The following is a 13,621-nucleotide window of genomic DNA, read 5'->3' as shown; positions in this document are numbered from 1 at the left end:
CACGTCTCTCTCTGACCAGACTCTGCATCCCTATAGCACAGGCCCTGTCTGCTCCATTCACTCCCAGATCCTCAGGCCGAGGACAGAGCGGGACCTCCTTAGAAAATCAAATCAAATTCACTCAACAGGGCACCACCCCAAACTGTAAAACAGGGTTACCAGGAGCAGCCGGACCACGAGCTGCTGTGTACATTAAGGAGCTCAGCCTAGGGCAGGGCAGAACAGCCACATGGCAGCTCTGGGGGAGGCTGGCTTGGGAGTCTGACTTGTGCCATCCCAGACACAGAGCTACCTGTCAGGCCATGTGTGTTGCCCAGATGCCAGGAGCACAACTCATTCGACCACGACGTCGCTGCAGGGCCACTGGGAGACGCGGCTTCTGCCTCCGACCCTGGAGGCCAGTCACCATCCGCATGGGGACTCAGTCTCCCTAAACGTCTCAAGAAGAACTAACTCTCGATGAAGGAACTGGCTGGTGAGGTCTGGCCTAGCAGCGAGACACCTACACCGTCTTTGGCATAAACACAAGGCCTGTTACTGCCCCTGAGGTCGTCACCAGGGGGAGAGAATGGCCAGTCCTGCCTTCCACAACGCCCACTCGTGTGGTGCCAAGACATAAACACGCAACGTGGCACCACGGCCAGGCCGCAGTTCGAATCCCGGCTTCCCACGAGGCGGCTGTGCCTGGCTGGGTGGGCACCTTTTCCTATGGGCTCTATCCCAGAGATAGGATCAGCTCTTGGGTCTGCCCGCCTGTCGTAACTTCTGCGCACAGAAGTCATGCACTGAGTCCCACTGACTGAGCACCTCGCAGCCGCCGCACCTTCACCTACATTATCTCTTTCCATCTTCACCAAGGCCCTCTAAGGTGAAAGCAAGTCCACACAGGCTCATCCACCACTCCAAAATCAAAAAAAGCTCCAAAAACGAAAGTTTCTTCCTTCCTGGTTTGACCTGACACGAAGCTATCTGTTGTCTTATCCTAGACAGTCCTAGATGGGTTTGATCAAACATCACAGTCCAAAATCCCACAGATCCTCAAATCGGAAAAATTCTGGATTCCAAAATATAGCTGGCCCCAAAGATTTCAGATAAAGGGTCCCGGGCTCGTTTCCTGGACGAGGGAGGCGGCTCCAGAAGTAACTTCGTGCCCGGGAGAGGCTGGTCCAACTCTTCTGAGATCAGCCCCGACGCTCTCTAGGCCCCAGCAGCCCCCCCCCCCCTGCGCCCAGTTTGCGCCAGGCGGGGCCGCGGCAGGAGTTCAAATCCCGCCCGGGGTCTGACCCAGCCCCGCCGGGGGGCTCGCGGGCGGCGGAGGCGCGGTGGGTCCACCGGGATCCCGACGGCGAGCGCGGGGCGCCTGGCGGCCCCAGCTCTCCGCAAAGTTGGCAAAGGCGCGGAGGGGAGGCCTGCGTGCCGCGGGGCCGGGGCCGGGAACCGGAGCCGGACCCTGGAACGCGGCCGCGCGCCCACCGGACCCCCGACACCAGCCCCGCCCCGCGTCCCTCCCCTCCCCCACCCCGGCCCCCGCCCGCCCCGCGCCGCCGCGCATGCGCACTGCAGCCCGCGATGTGGCAGCCGGGGAGTTGTGGGGGGGCCGGGCCGGGGGCGGCCGCCGACGGAGCCCCGCGCCCCTCCGGCCCCGGACGGGCCAGGCGCCCCGGCCGACATCAGAGCTCTAGAGCGGGGCTCTCCGTCCCTGGGGCCCACGGCGAGGCCGAGCCACGGTGGCGGGGGGCGCGGACGCGCGGGGCGGGGGGCCGGCTCCCCCGGCCCGCTCACTCACCTCCGCCATGGCCGTGTGTGCGCGGGAGGCGGTGGCCGCGCCGGGATCCCCGGATGAGGGGCCGCGCACTCATTGGCTGTGGATCCTGGAGGGCGGGGCAGGGGCGGAGCCTGGAGGGGGTGGAGAGCGAGCCGGGCGCGTAGTAGGTGCGCGGGCGCGGGCGCGTAGCCGAGCGTGGCCGGCGGCTTCTGGCGACCTTGCGGTATCTTCCCGGCCGTCTCTGCTGGACCCTGCCTGACTTTGGCCTTGGCCTTGGCGGAGGAGACTGCATTCCATAAAAATACGAATTCCTGATCATCACACCTGCGTGGGACCACGTGGTCCCGTGTGACCTCTCCAATCTCTCGGCTGCTCGCTGTTAACACCCCACGTTGCACACTAGGAAACTGAGGCCCAGGGCGACGGGCCACCCAGAGTGTCAGTGATAGAGCCAGAATTGGTGTCCGGGCGGCGTGGTTCTGGAACTTTCTGCGCTTTGGCACCCGTGATGAGCAAACTAGCGCGCGGAAGAACCAATTGGGGAGCTTGCGAACGCGCACCAGTCGGAGAGGTTTTAGAAACGGCGGCCCCGCGCCGGAGAGCCCAAGGCGGGAGGCAGGGAGGTGGGCTTGACCCCAGGGCCATTTGGCTCTGCAGTCCGTCGTTGTTTCGCAGATTGAACATTTGTGGAACACGTGCACGTTCTGATCCTGTGCTAGGCTCCGGGGGAGGGTTTGAAGAAGACAGCCCTAACGCCTGTCTTCAGGGCGTTTAGAGTGGAGGATGGGAAGGCAAGGACTCGCCACACTTTAAATTTGAGACGGATAAGTGCGTGAATCTTCGGGGCGCACGATGCAGAGAGAGGATAGGAAGCAGGGGTGGGGCGTGAAGAGGCACGGGCCAGGTGGGAGCTGTGGGGCCTGGACCAGAGTGCAGAGAGACTTGGGAAGGTGGACACCACAAGACTCGCTGATGGAGGGAAGCTGGAGAGAGTGAAGGATGGCCTCCAGATGTGTGGCTTGCGCAAATGAGTGGAGACCAGGAAGAAGGGAATTGGAGACCAGGAAGAAGGGAATTGGGGACCGGGAAGAAAGGAATGAGCCTCATTCCTGTTTCCCAGTGATCAGCCAATGAATAGTGAGAACTTGACATGCACCAGCCTTGATTCCTGATGCAAAAGCATTACTCAGTTCTCTGAGAATTCACCAACCAAGAGATAGAAGAACCACTCTGGAGGGGTCTACCCTCACTCCTTTTCTGGTTTACATCATTGAGATTGAGGGTTCTGGCCCTCGTGTTGAAGAGTCCTCACTGATTTGTTCAACAGTTGGTTCCTTCCTTTATTATTCATTTATTATTATTCATTCAGTCACTGAACACATATCTCATGCAGTCTTCAACTGGGTGCTGGGTAGCCAGAGGTCCTGTGAAGCAGGGAGAAGCATAAACAGATAAGAGAGTGAGGTGCTGTGCTGTAACAGGTGGAGGGGCCCGAAGACAAGGGCTTGAGTCCGACTGGCACAACCAGGGAAGACTCTTACGAGAGGGCTTGGCAAGAATCATCACGTAGATGTCAAATGAGGACTTCGGTGAAGAGAAGGGTATTGTGGCCTGGTACGGTGACTCACACCTGTAATCCTAACACTTGCGGAGGTGGAGACAGGAGAATCACTTGAGGTCAGGAGTTTGAGACCAGCCTGGGCAACATGGTGAAACCCTGTCTCTACTAAAAATACAAAAATTATCCGGGCGTAGTGGTGAGTGCCCATAATCCCAGCTATTCTGTGGAACCTAAGGCAAGAGAATCACTTGAACCTGGGAAGGCAGAGGTTGCAGTGAGCTAAGATCACTGCCCTCCCGCCTGGGAAACAGAGTGAGACACTGTCTCAAAAAAAGAAAAAAAAAAAAACTTTAAACATTAGAGAGCATGACGATAATGTGCCTGTAGTGCCAGCTACTCCGGAGGCCGAGGTGGGAGGATCTCTTGAGCCCAGGAGGTCGAGCCTGTGGTGAACAGTGATTGTGCCACTGCACCCCAGCCTGGGCAACAGAGTGAGACCTGTCTCAAAAAAAAAAAAAAAAAAGTGAAGGATATTTTAAGATCTGAAAGTCTGTCTCCATAGACTGTTAGTCTCAGTGGAGAAATGAGGCCACTTGTTGGGCGGGTGATAAAACTCAGCATCCCTGGTAAAGGGCAGGTGCACACCATGTGCACCAGAGCAGGACATGGCATCACTGAATGCAGTCAGGAATGCACAACCCATATCTACATATGAGGAAATTTCAGACAAACCCAAATAAGGAATATTCTGTTAAACAAAAGAGGGACTGTATTCTTCAGAAATGTTAATGCCACAGTGGGGTGTGGTGGCGGGTGCCTGTAATCCCAGCTGCTCAGGAGGCTGAGACAGGAGAATCACTTGAACCCGGGAGGCGGAGGTTGCAGTGAGCTGAGATCGCGCCAGTACACTCCAGCCTGGGCGACAGAGCAAAACTCCATCTCAAAACAAAACAGGCCGGGCGCGGTGGCTCACACCTGTAATCCCAGCACTTTGGGAGGCCGAAGCAGGCAGATCACGAGGTCAGGAGTTCAAGACCAGCCTGGCTAGCATGGTGAAACCTGATCTCTACTAAAATAATACAAAAAATTAGCCGGGCGTGGTGGTGCACACCTGTAGTCCCAACTACTCGGGAGGCTGAGGCAAGAGAATTGCTTGAACCCGGGAGGCGGAGGTTGCAGTGAGCCAAGATGGCGCCATCGCATTCCAGCCTGGGCGATAGAGCAAGACTCCGTCTCAAAAAAAAAAAACCACAACGACAACAACAAAAAAAAGTTAATGCCAGAAAAGATAAACCTGTGTAAATTTTTTTTTTTTTTTTTTTTGATACGGAGTCTCACTGTGTCGCCCAGGCTGGAGTGCAGCGGCACCATCTCGGCTCACTGCAAGCTCCACCTCCCGGGTTCACGCCATTCTCCTGGCTCAGCCTCCGGAGTAGCTGGGACTGCAGGCATGTGCCGCACCCGGCTAATTTTTGTATTTTTAGTAGAGACGGGGTTTCACCATGTTGGCCAGGATGGTCTCGATCTGTTGACCTCGTGATCCGCCCACCTCGCCCTCCCAAAGTGCTGGGATTACAGGCGTGAGCCACCGCACCCGGCCGGTATGGAGGCTTTCTACTATACTCATTCTTGCAATTATTCCATGAGCATAAAATGAAGTAAAACTCAGAAAATAAAGAGCAGTGAATCTTGAACAGAGAGCTTAAGGGGAGAGGCTGGAGAGGGTGCCCCTGGCCGTGGCACAGTGGTTTGAGCGGACACCTCACGTTGGAGGAGATATGCCTGCATGTGCCTCCACTACAGCCTCCCTGTTTCTTCTCTGCCTGGTTTTCATGGTCACCGGGCAGCTCTCAAGTTTGACAGAGGCATGGTGTCCCGGCATGAGGATCCAGGTCACCACATCGCTACGTCTCTTGGAGCAGATGGAGACTGCGTGGTGGAGCCGGGGGTGATGAATCCATTGCAGCCTCGAGGCGGGGAGGCAGGGGGCGCTGTAGTTCACCCAAGCAATGTCCCACTTGCAAATTTTCGCTAGAAAAAGAGGCCTCACAGGATACCGGAGGAGCTGTGAGTAGTGGATGCTGCTGGGTGCGTCATCAAACCCTCCCCTACACAAGCACTAACGTCCCCCTCTGCTCAGGGTCAGTTATCCCTCTGAGGGGCGGCCCACATCAGCGACTGCTTGGTACAGATCTATAAAGACCCAGGCACCTGAGACCAACTGGGGTCAACCATGAGGCTGCAGAGCTCCTGTAGGGCTGGAGGAGGCTTGGTTATCTCAGCTCGCTCCTCCCTCCCTCCAGCCCTGCCTCCTTCACTCTCTGACAGGTGTTGACCCCAAGGGTAACCCCCACAATATTTCTGCACATCATCTCTGTCTCGAAGTCTATTTCCTGGAGACCTAACCTGTGCCACAAAACATGAGTCACGTTTTGACAGGTTTAAAAAAACAAACAAGGCCGGGCGCGGTGGCTCACGCCTGTAATCCCAGCACTTTGGGTGGCCGAGGTGGGCGGATCACGAGGTCAAGAGATCGAGACCAGCCTGGCCAACCCGGTGAAACCCCGTCTCTACTAAAAATACAAAAATTAGCCGGGCGTGGTAGCGGACGCCTGTAGTTCCAGCTACTCAGGAGGCTGAGGCCAGAGAATGGCGTGAACCTGGGAGGCGGAGGTTGCAGTGAGCCGAGATCACGCCACTGCACTCCAGTCTGGGCGACGAAGCGAGACTCCGTCTCAAAAAAAAAAAAAACCATCTTAGTCTATTCATGCTGCTGTAATAAAGCACCACGGATGCGGTAGTTTATATATATGTTTTAAAAACACGTTTATTTATCACAGTTCTGGAGGCTGGAAAGCCTTGATCAAGGCACCAGCAGTTTTGGTGTCTGGTGGGAGCCTGGTCTCTGCTCCCAAGATGGTGCCTTGGTACAGCATCCTCCAAAGGGAGGAACACTGAACCCTCACATGGCAGAGGGACGGGCAGAGAGTGCTCCCTTTGACCTCGAGCCCTTTTTTTTTTTTTTTGAGACGGAGTTTTGCCTTTGTCACCCAGGCTGTGCAATGGCGTCATCTTGGCTCACTGCAACCTCCACCTCCCGGGTTCAAGCAATTCTCTTGTCTCACTCTCCCAAGTAGCTGGGGTTACAGACATGCACCACGACGCCAAGCTAGTTTTTATATTTTTAGTGGACATGGGGTTTCACCATTTTAGCTAGGCTGATCTCGAACTCCCGACCTCAGGTGATCTGCCCCCCACCCCCAGCCTCCCAAGGTGCTGGGATTACAGGTGTGAGCCACCGTGCCCGGCCGACCTTCAGCCCTTTTATAAGGGTGCTAATCAACTCCTGAGGGCAGAGCCCTGATGTCTGAATCACCTGCCAAAGGTGCCACCTTTTAATACAGTTGCATTGGGGATTAAGTTTCAACGTGAATTTTGGAGGGACACGGTCATTCAAACCATAGCAAGAAGCAATACAAATTGAAAGTGTAACCTAATGAGAGAGAAGATGGCCATAAAAGAAAATGAATAGAAAAAAAAAAAATAGGGCCGGGTATGGTGGCTCATACCTGTAATCCCAGCACTTTGGGAGACTGAGGCGGGAGGATCGCTTGAGCCTAGGAGTTCAAGACCAGCCTGGGCAACATAATGAGACCCCATCTCTGCCGAAAAACAACACCACCAACAAGAATAACAAATATACACACACACACACAGACACATATATACACACACACACATATTCACACACACAAATATATATACATACACAAATATAGAGATACACCCACACAAATACGTACACAATATATGCACACAAATATATACACACACAAATATATATACACACATATATACACACACAAATATGTATACACACATATATACACACACAAATATACACAAACACAAATATATATATACACACACATATATACCCACAAATATATATACACACACATATATATACACACAAATATATATACACACACATATATACACACACAAATATATATACACACAAATATATATACACACACATATATACACACACAAATACATATACACACAATATATATACACACACAAATACATATACACACACATATATACACACAAATATATATACACACACAAATGTGTATATACACACACATATATACACACATATATATATATTAAAAAAGAAAAAGAAGAAATTTAAAACAAAAGAAAACAAAACAAAATAGAAAGTGTAACAAATATGATGAAAAACAAAGATGAAGCATTTATCCTATCAAGAGACTTAAATAGGCTAAACTCAGAAAGGATCACAGGACAAATCCCAACCTTATGAGCAAACGTAGGAGTAAACCTAAGACACAGTGAGTCACACGGCGTTCCCGTCCACAAGGCACGGGTGCCTCACCACCAGCATGCTGGTGGGTGATCTGGCTTCCAAATCCAACTTTAGAATCTACTTTCTCAAACTCCTTTTGCAGGTCAGATTCTCTAGGAAGTGAATGCTGAGGTAGAGATTTGTATTGCAGGAAATTCTGACAGGAGGGCCCTCGGGATTGGCACCTGTGGGGAGGTGAAGGCAGCAGGGCAGAGAGAGAAGGATCTGCAGCACAGTTACCACGGAGGCTTCGGCTGTGGAGCTGGGCTGGCCCCTCAGAGCTGTCTCCTACGGGGGCACGGGACAAAGGCTTCGTACCTATGCATTGACCAGTCACTGGGGAGGGAGAGAAGGTGACCATGGGGACCGGTTGTCTTCAGGCAAGGACAATTCCCAGAGGCTGGAGGACGAGTGCTGAGTTCTAGGGGGGATCTTCTGGCTGGTGTGCCACAGCTCCACTACATCTTGTTCTGAGAATTTAAATGGCTTGTATTTTTATTCTAGTGATCACCTTTATAATTACAATTTCATATAATCTACTTAATTTCATTCCTTCAGACCAACACTGTCTAACAAGAATGTGATGCAATTTAAAGTTTTCTAGTAAGCACATGAAAAATGTAAAAAGACACAAGTAAAATTAATTGTAATATGTTATTTAATACAAATATCTGTAAAATATTATCTTTCCCATGTGTAATCAATATAAAATTATTGAGATATTTACACTCTGTTTTCCATACTGTTTTCAATCTCTGGTGTGTGTTTTACACTTCTAGGACGCACAATTCAAATTAGCCACATTTTACTTGCCCGAGAACCACATGTGGCTACAAGACTGCACAGCGCAGCTTTAGATGCTGACACTGTTTCTAGCTATTGACGCTAGTGTTTAAAAAAATGATATTAGAATACTTCTGCTTTGCCCTATTCCCCCTCTCCTAAATTACAGCATCCTAGTTAATTACATTGATTTTCTTCCTGTTTAACATTATGCTCTTACATATACTTACATTTCTATTAATGGAATAATCCATTTAAAATAATTTTTTGATAGGGAATGTGTATAACTGTACCACTTCCTATTATCTCTGCTCCCCTCACTTTTTGTTAACCATACCCTTTCTAGTTTCAAGATTTATAACGTCTACATTTGTAGCCACTCTTCTTAGATTTTATTTAATGCCAGTCCTCAAGGTGGATGGACTCAGCTCTCAGCATCAGTTCTCTTGCTGTGGCTTCTCCATTTTCTCTCAGTTGGCTGAAAGTCATTCTTAAATAGTTTCTTCAGAAAGTTCCTTCAATTCTTGCATGCTGTAAGACATTTGTCTGATGTCTTTATTTTATTTTATTTTATTTTATTTTATTTTATTTTATTTTGAGACAGAGTCTCACTCTGTCACCCAGGCTGGAGTGCAGTGGCACAATCTTGGTTCACTGCAACCTCTGCCTCCTGAGTTCAAGCAATTCTCCTGCCTCAGCCTCCCGAGTAGCTGGGATTACAGGCACCCACCACCACGCCCAGCTAATTTTTGTATTTTTAGTAGAAACGGGGTTTCACCATGTTGGCCAAGCTGGTCTCAAACTCCTGACCTCAGGTGATCCACCCACCTCAGCCTCCCAAAGTGCTGGGATTACAGGCATGAGCTGCTACACCTGGCTGATGTCTTTATTTTTTAATGACAGTTTGGCTGGGTATAAAATTATTTCTCCAGACCATCTTACTTCAAAATTAAGTCCTCCAGAACTTTGTAGACGTTTTTCTATTGACTTCTAGCAATAAATATTGTTGAAATAAAGTCTGGAGTGAGGCTTTTCCCTTTTAAGTCACTTGGTCTTATTATGTTGATGCACTCAGGTGTAAGCCATTTAGTATCATTTTTCTTGGGACATGGTGAGTTATTCCAATGTATAGATGAAAATCTTGTATTTCTGGGAAGTTTTCTTAAATCATAAATTTAAATATTTGCTGCGTTCCATTATTTTGTATCTCTTCTTTGAGAATATAATTTTTATATATGTAGTATAGCCTTTTTCTAGCTTCCAAATCTATTATCTTCTCTCTGACCCTTCATGATGATCTGTTATTTTCATATATTGTGTTAGCTTTTGTCAATCCTGTTTTCCATGTCCTTTTACTATTATATCTTCTGCAACGTCTGGTCTCCTTAAGGCAATTTAGACTTCATTTTAACTAATTTGGACTTTCATTTTTTCTTCCATTTCTTTCCTAAATTCTGCAACCTCATGTTAATCTCCTTCTGTTTCCTTTCCGTATCTTCTATGAACTGAATTCCTGCTTTGTGATAATTTACTTAAATATTTGGTGGTTTGTTTTTTGTTTGTTTGTTTGTTTTTGAGAGAGGGTTTCACTCTGTCGCCCAGGCTGGAGTGCAATGGTGCAATCTTGGCTCACTGCAACCTCCACCTCTCAGGTTCAAGTGATTCTTCTGCCTCAGCCTCCCAAGTAGCTGGGATTACAGGCACCCGCCAACTCTCCAGGCTAATTTCTATATTTTTAGTAGAGATGGGGTTTCACCATGTTGGCCAGGCTGGTCTTGAATTCCTAACTTCAAGTGATCTGCCTGCCTCGGCCTCCCAAAGTGCTGGGATTACAGGCATGAGCTACCGCACCTGGCCTGTATTTGGTGATTTTTAAACAACTTATTTTCTCTGTGACATCTTTATTTCAATCCTATCCTTTTCTTTTTCTTTCTTTCTTTTTTGAGAGATGGAGTTTTACTCTTGTTGCCCAGGTTGAAGTGCAATGATGTGATCTCGGCTCACCACAACCTCTGCCTCCCAGGTTCAAGCAATTCTCCTTCCTTAGCCTCCCAAGTAGCTGGGATCACAGGCATGCACTACCACGCCTGGCTATTTTTTGTATTTTTGTAGAGACGGGGGTTTCTCCATGTTGGTCAGGCTGATCTTGAACTCCCTACCTCAGGTGATCCACCCGCCCTGGCCTCCCAAAGTGCTGAGATTACAAGCATGAGCCACCGCGCCCAGCCTTAATCTCATCCTTTACTTTCTCATCTTTGAATAAGGGTGATCTCCCTAAACCAGACTTTATTAGGAGGTTATATGATGATCAAGCCAGGACTCTGCTCCTGTTAGTAGGAATCCTTCTGTGACACAGTATGTGTGACAGTGAGTTATTTTAGCCTTTGTTGTTCTCTGACTCAGCAAGGCTGGCACAGCAGGGTTGTTTAGAAGGCAACCCCACGCCAGCACCCAGTTTACGGGAAGATTCCTTCCTCCTGCAAATATGATTTCCCATGGCAGTTACTCATTCAGCCTGCATTCCCTTCTTCCTGAAGTTTCATGCCAAACCGAATCTACAGAAACTCCTACTGCCAGCCTGTTCCTAATATTATTATTATTATTTTGAGACAGAATTTCACTCTTATTGGGCAATAAGATCTCAGCTCACCACGACCTCTGCCTCCCAGGTTTCAAGCAATTCTCCTGCCTCACCCTCCCGAGTAGCTGGGATCACAGGCATGAGCCACCACGCCCGGCTAATTTTGTATTTTTAGTAGAGATGAGGTTTCTCCATGTTGCCCAGGCTGGTCTTGAACTCCTGGCCTCAGGTGATCCACCCACCTAATCCTCCCAACGTGCTGGGATTACAGGCGCGAGCCACTACACCTAGCCCTTTAATTTAATTTGATTTATTTTTAATTTTAATTTTTATTTATTTATTTTTGAGACAGAATCCCACTCCATCACCCAGGTTGGAGTGCAGGGGTGCTATCTCGGCTCACTGCAACCTCTGCCTCCCGGGCTCAAGCGATTCTCCTGCCTCAGCCTCCCGCGTAGTTGGAGTTATAGGCACGCGCCACCACGCTCAGCTAATTCGTTTTGTATTTTTAGTAGAGACGGAGTTTCACCGTGTTGCCCAGGCTGTTCTTGAACTCCTAACCTCAAGTAATCTGCCCGCCTCAGCCTCCCAAAGTGCTGGGATTACAGGTATGAGCCACCACGCTCGGCCCGGCAATGATGAGTTTTAAAGAATATACAGGTTATTTTGTTTTTATTTTTATTTTTTTATTTTTTTTTGAGACGGAGTCTCACTCTGTCGCCAGGCTGGAGTGCAGTGGCGCGATCTCCGCTCACCGCAAGCTCCGCCTCCCGGGTTCAAGTGATCCTCCTGCCTCAGCCTCCCGAGTAGCTGAGACTACAGGCATCTGCCACCACGCCTGGTGAATTTTTGTATTTTTAGCAGAGACGGGGTTTCACCATGTTGGCCAGGCTGGTCTTGAACTCCTGACCTCATGATCCACCCACCTTGGCCTCCCGAAGTGCTGGGATTACAGGCGTGAGCCACCGCGCCCGGCCGGTTTTGGTGGGCATCACCTGTCCTTGGCTCTAATGGAGAGAATGTTGCAGAAATCGTGTAGGTGCAGGTTTCGGTGCAGGCACAGGTTTAGGTGCAGGCACAGGTGTAGGTGTAGGCACAGGTGTAGGCATAGAACAGTGTAGGTGCAGGCACAGGTGTAGGTGTAGCACAGTTGTACATATAGGCAGAGGTGTAGGTGCAGGCACAGGTTTAGATGTAGGCACAGGTGTGGGTGCATTGTAGGATTAGGTGCAGGTGTCAGCACAAGAGTAAGTATAGGCAGAGGTGTAGGTGCAGGCACAGATGTAGTTGCAGGTACAGATGTCGGTGCAGATGTAGGTGTATATTTTCTCTTGGAAACAGCAAAGCACCGGCCAGGCATGGTGGCTCGCGCCTGTAATCCTAGCACTTTGAGAGGCCGAGGTGGCCAGATCACCTGAGGTCAGGAGTTCGAGACCAGCCTGGCCAACATGGTGAAACCCCGTCTCTACTAAAAATACAAAAATTAGCCAGACATGGTGGTGCATGCCTCTAATCCCAGCTACCCTGGAGGCTGAGGCAGGAGAATCACTGGAACCTGGGAGTCGGAGGCTGCAGTGAGCTGAGACCACACCACTGCACTCCAGCCTGGGTAACGGAGCGAGACTCTGTCTCAAAAAAAAAAAAAAAAAAAAAAATCAAAGCACCTTGAAACTCTACAGTTTCAATCCCAGAATTCATTACCCACTCTCATATTTAGAAGAAAGCTCCTCTCCCAATGTTCCCTATCTTGGTAAATGGTGATACCACCCCATGAGAAACAGGGTACTCTCTGCTTCTTTCACAGACGCCACAGTCTGATTATTTATTTTTTTATTTTGAGACAGAGTCTCGCTCTGTCACCCAGGCTGGAGTGCAGTGGTGTGATCTTGGCTCACTGCAACCTCCGCCTCCCGGGTTCAAGTGATTCTCCTGCCTCAGCCTCCCAAGTAGCTGGGACTACAGGTGTCCACTACCACGCCTGGCTAATTTTTACATTTTTAGTAGAGATGGGATTTCGCCATGTTGGCCAGGCTGGTCTGGTGCTTCTGACCTCTGGCGACCCCCCAGCCTTGGCCTCCCAAAATGCTGAGATTAAGGCGTGAGCCACCGCGGCCAGCCCTGGTCATTTTATTTCACCCAGTTCTGACATTGTACTTCCTAAAACTCTCTCCCATCCAGCCATGTCACCCACTTCCAGGCTACAGAGAAATTGAGAGTGCCAAGGAAGCCGCCACTCTCTGTGGTTGGCAGAATAGCACCTCGAGGACATTCCCAGCCCCGTCCCCAGGCCTGTGAATGGGTCACCTTAAATGATCAAGGACGTTCCCAGCCCAGTCCCCAGGCCTGTGAGTGGGTCACCTTAAATGACAAGAGATTTGCGGATGGGATTAAGGATGCTGAGATGAGAGATTATCCTGATGACCCAGGTGGCCCAAGGTCATTACAGTGTCCTCAAGAGAGGAGGCAGGAGGGTGAGAGTCAGAGAGAAGAGGCTGTGCTGCTGGATGTGAAGATGAAAGGCCTCAGCCCGCAGCCCTACACCAGGGATGCAAG

This window comes from Nomascus leucogenys, unplaced genomic scaffold, assembly GCF_006542625.1.
Source record: "Nomascus leucogenys isolate Asia unplaced genomic scaffold, Asia_NLE_v1 000971F_64457_qpd_obj, whole genome shotgun sequence".
NCBI lineage: Eukaryota > Metazoa > Chordata > Mammalia > Primates > Hylobatidae > Nomascus > Nomascus leucogenys.
The sequence above is the reverse complement of the archived record's forward strand: the minus strand, read 5'-3'. Positions refer to the sequence as shown.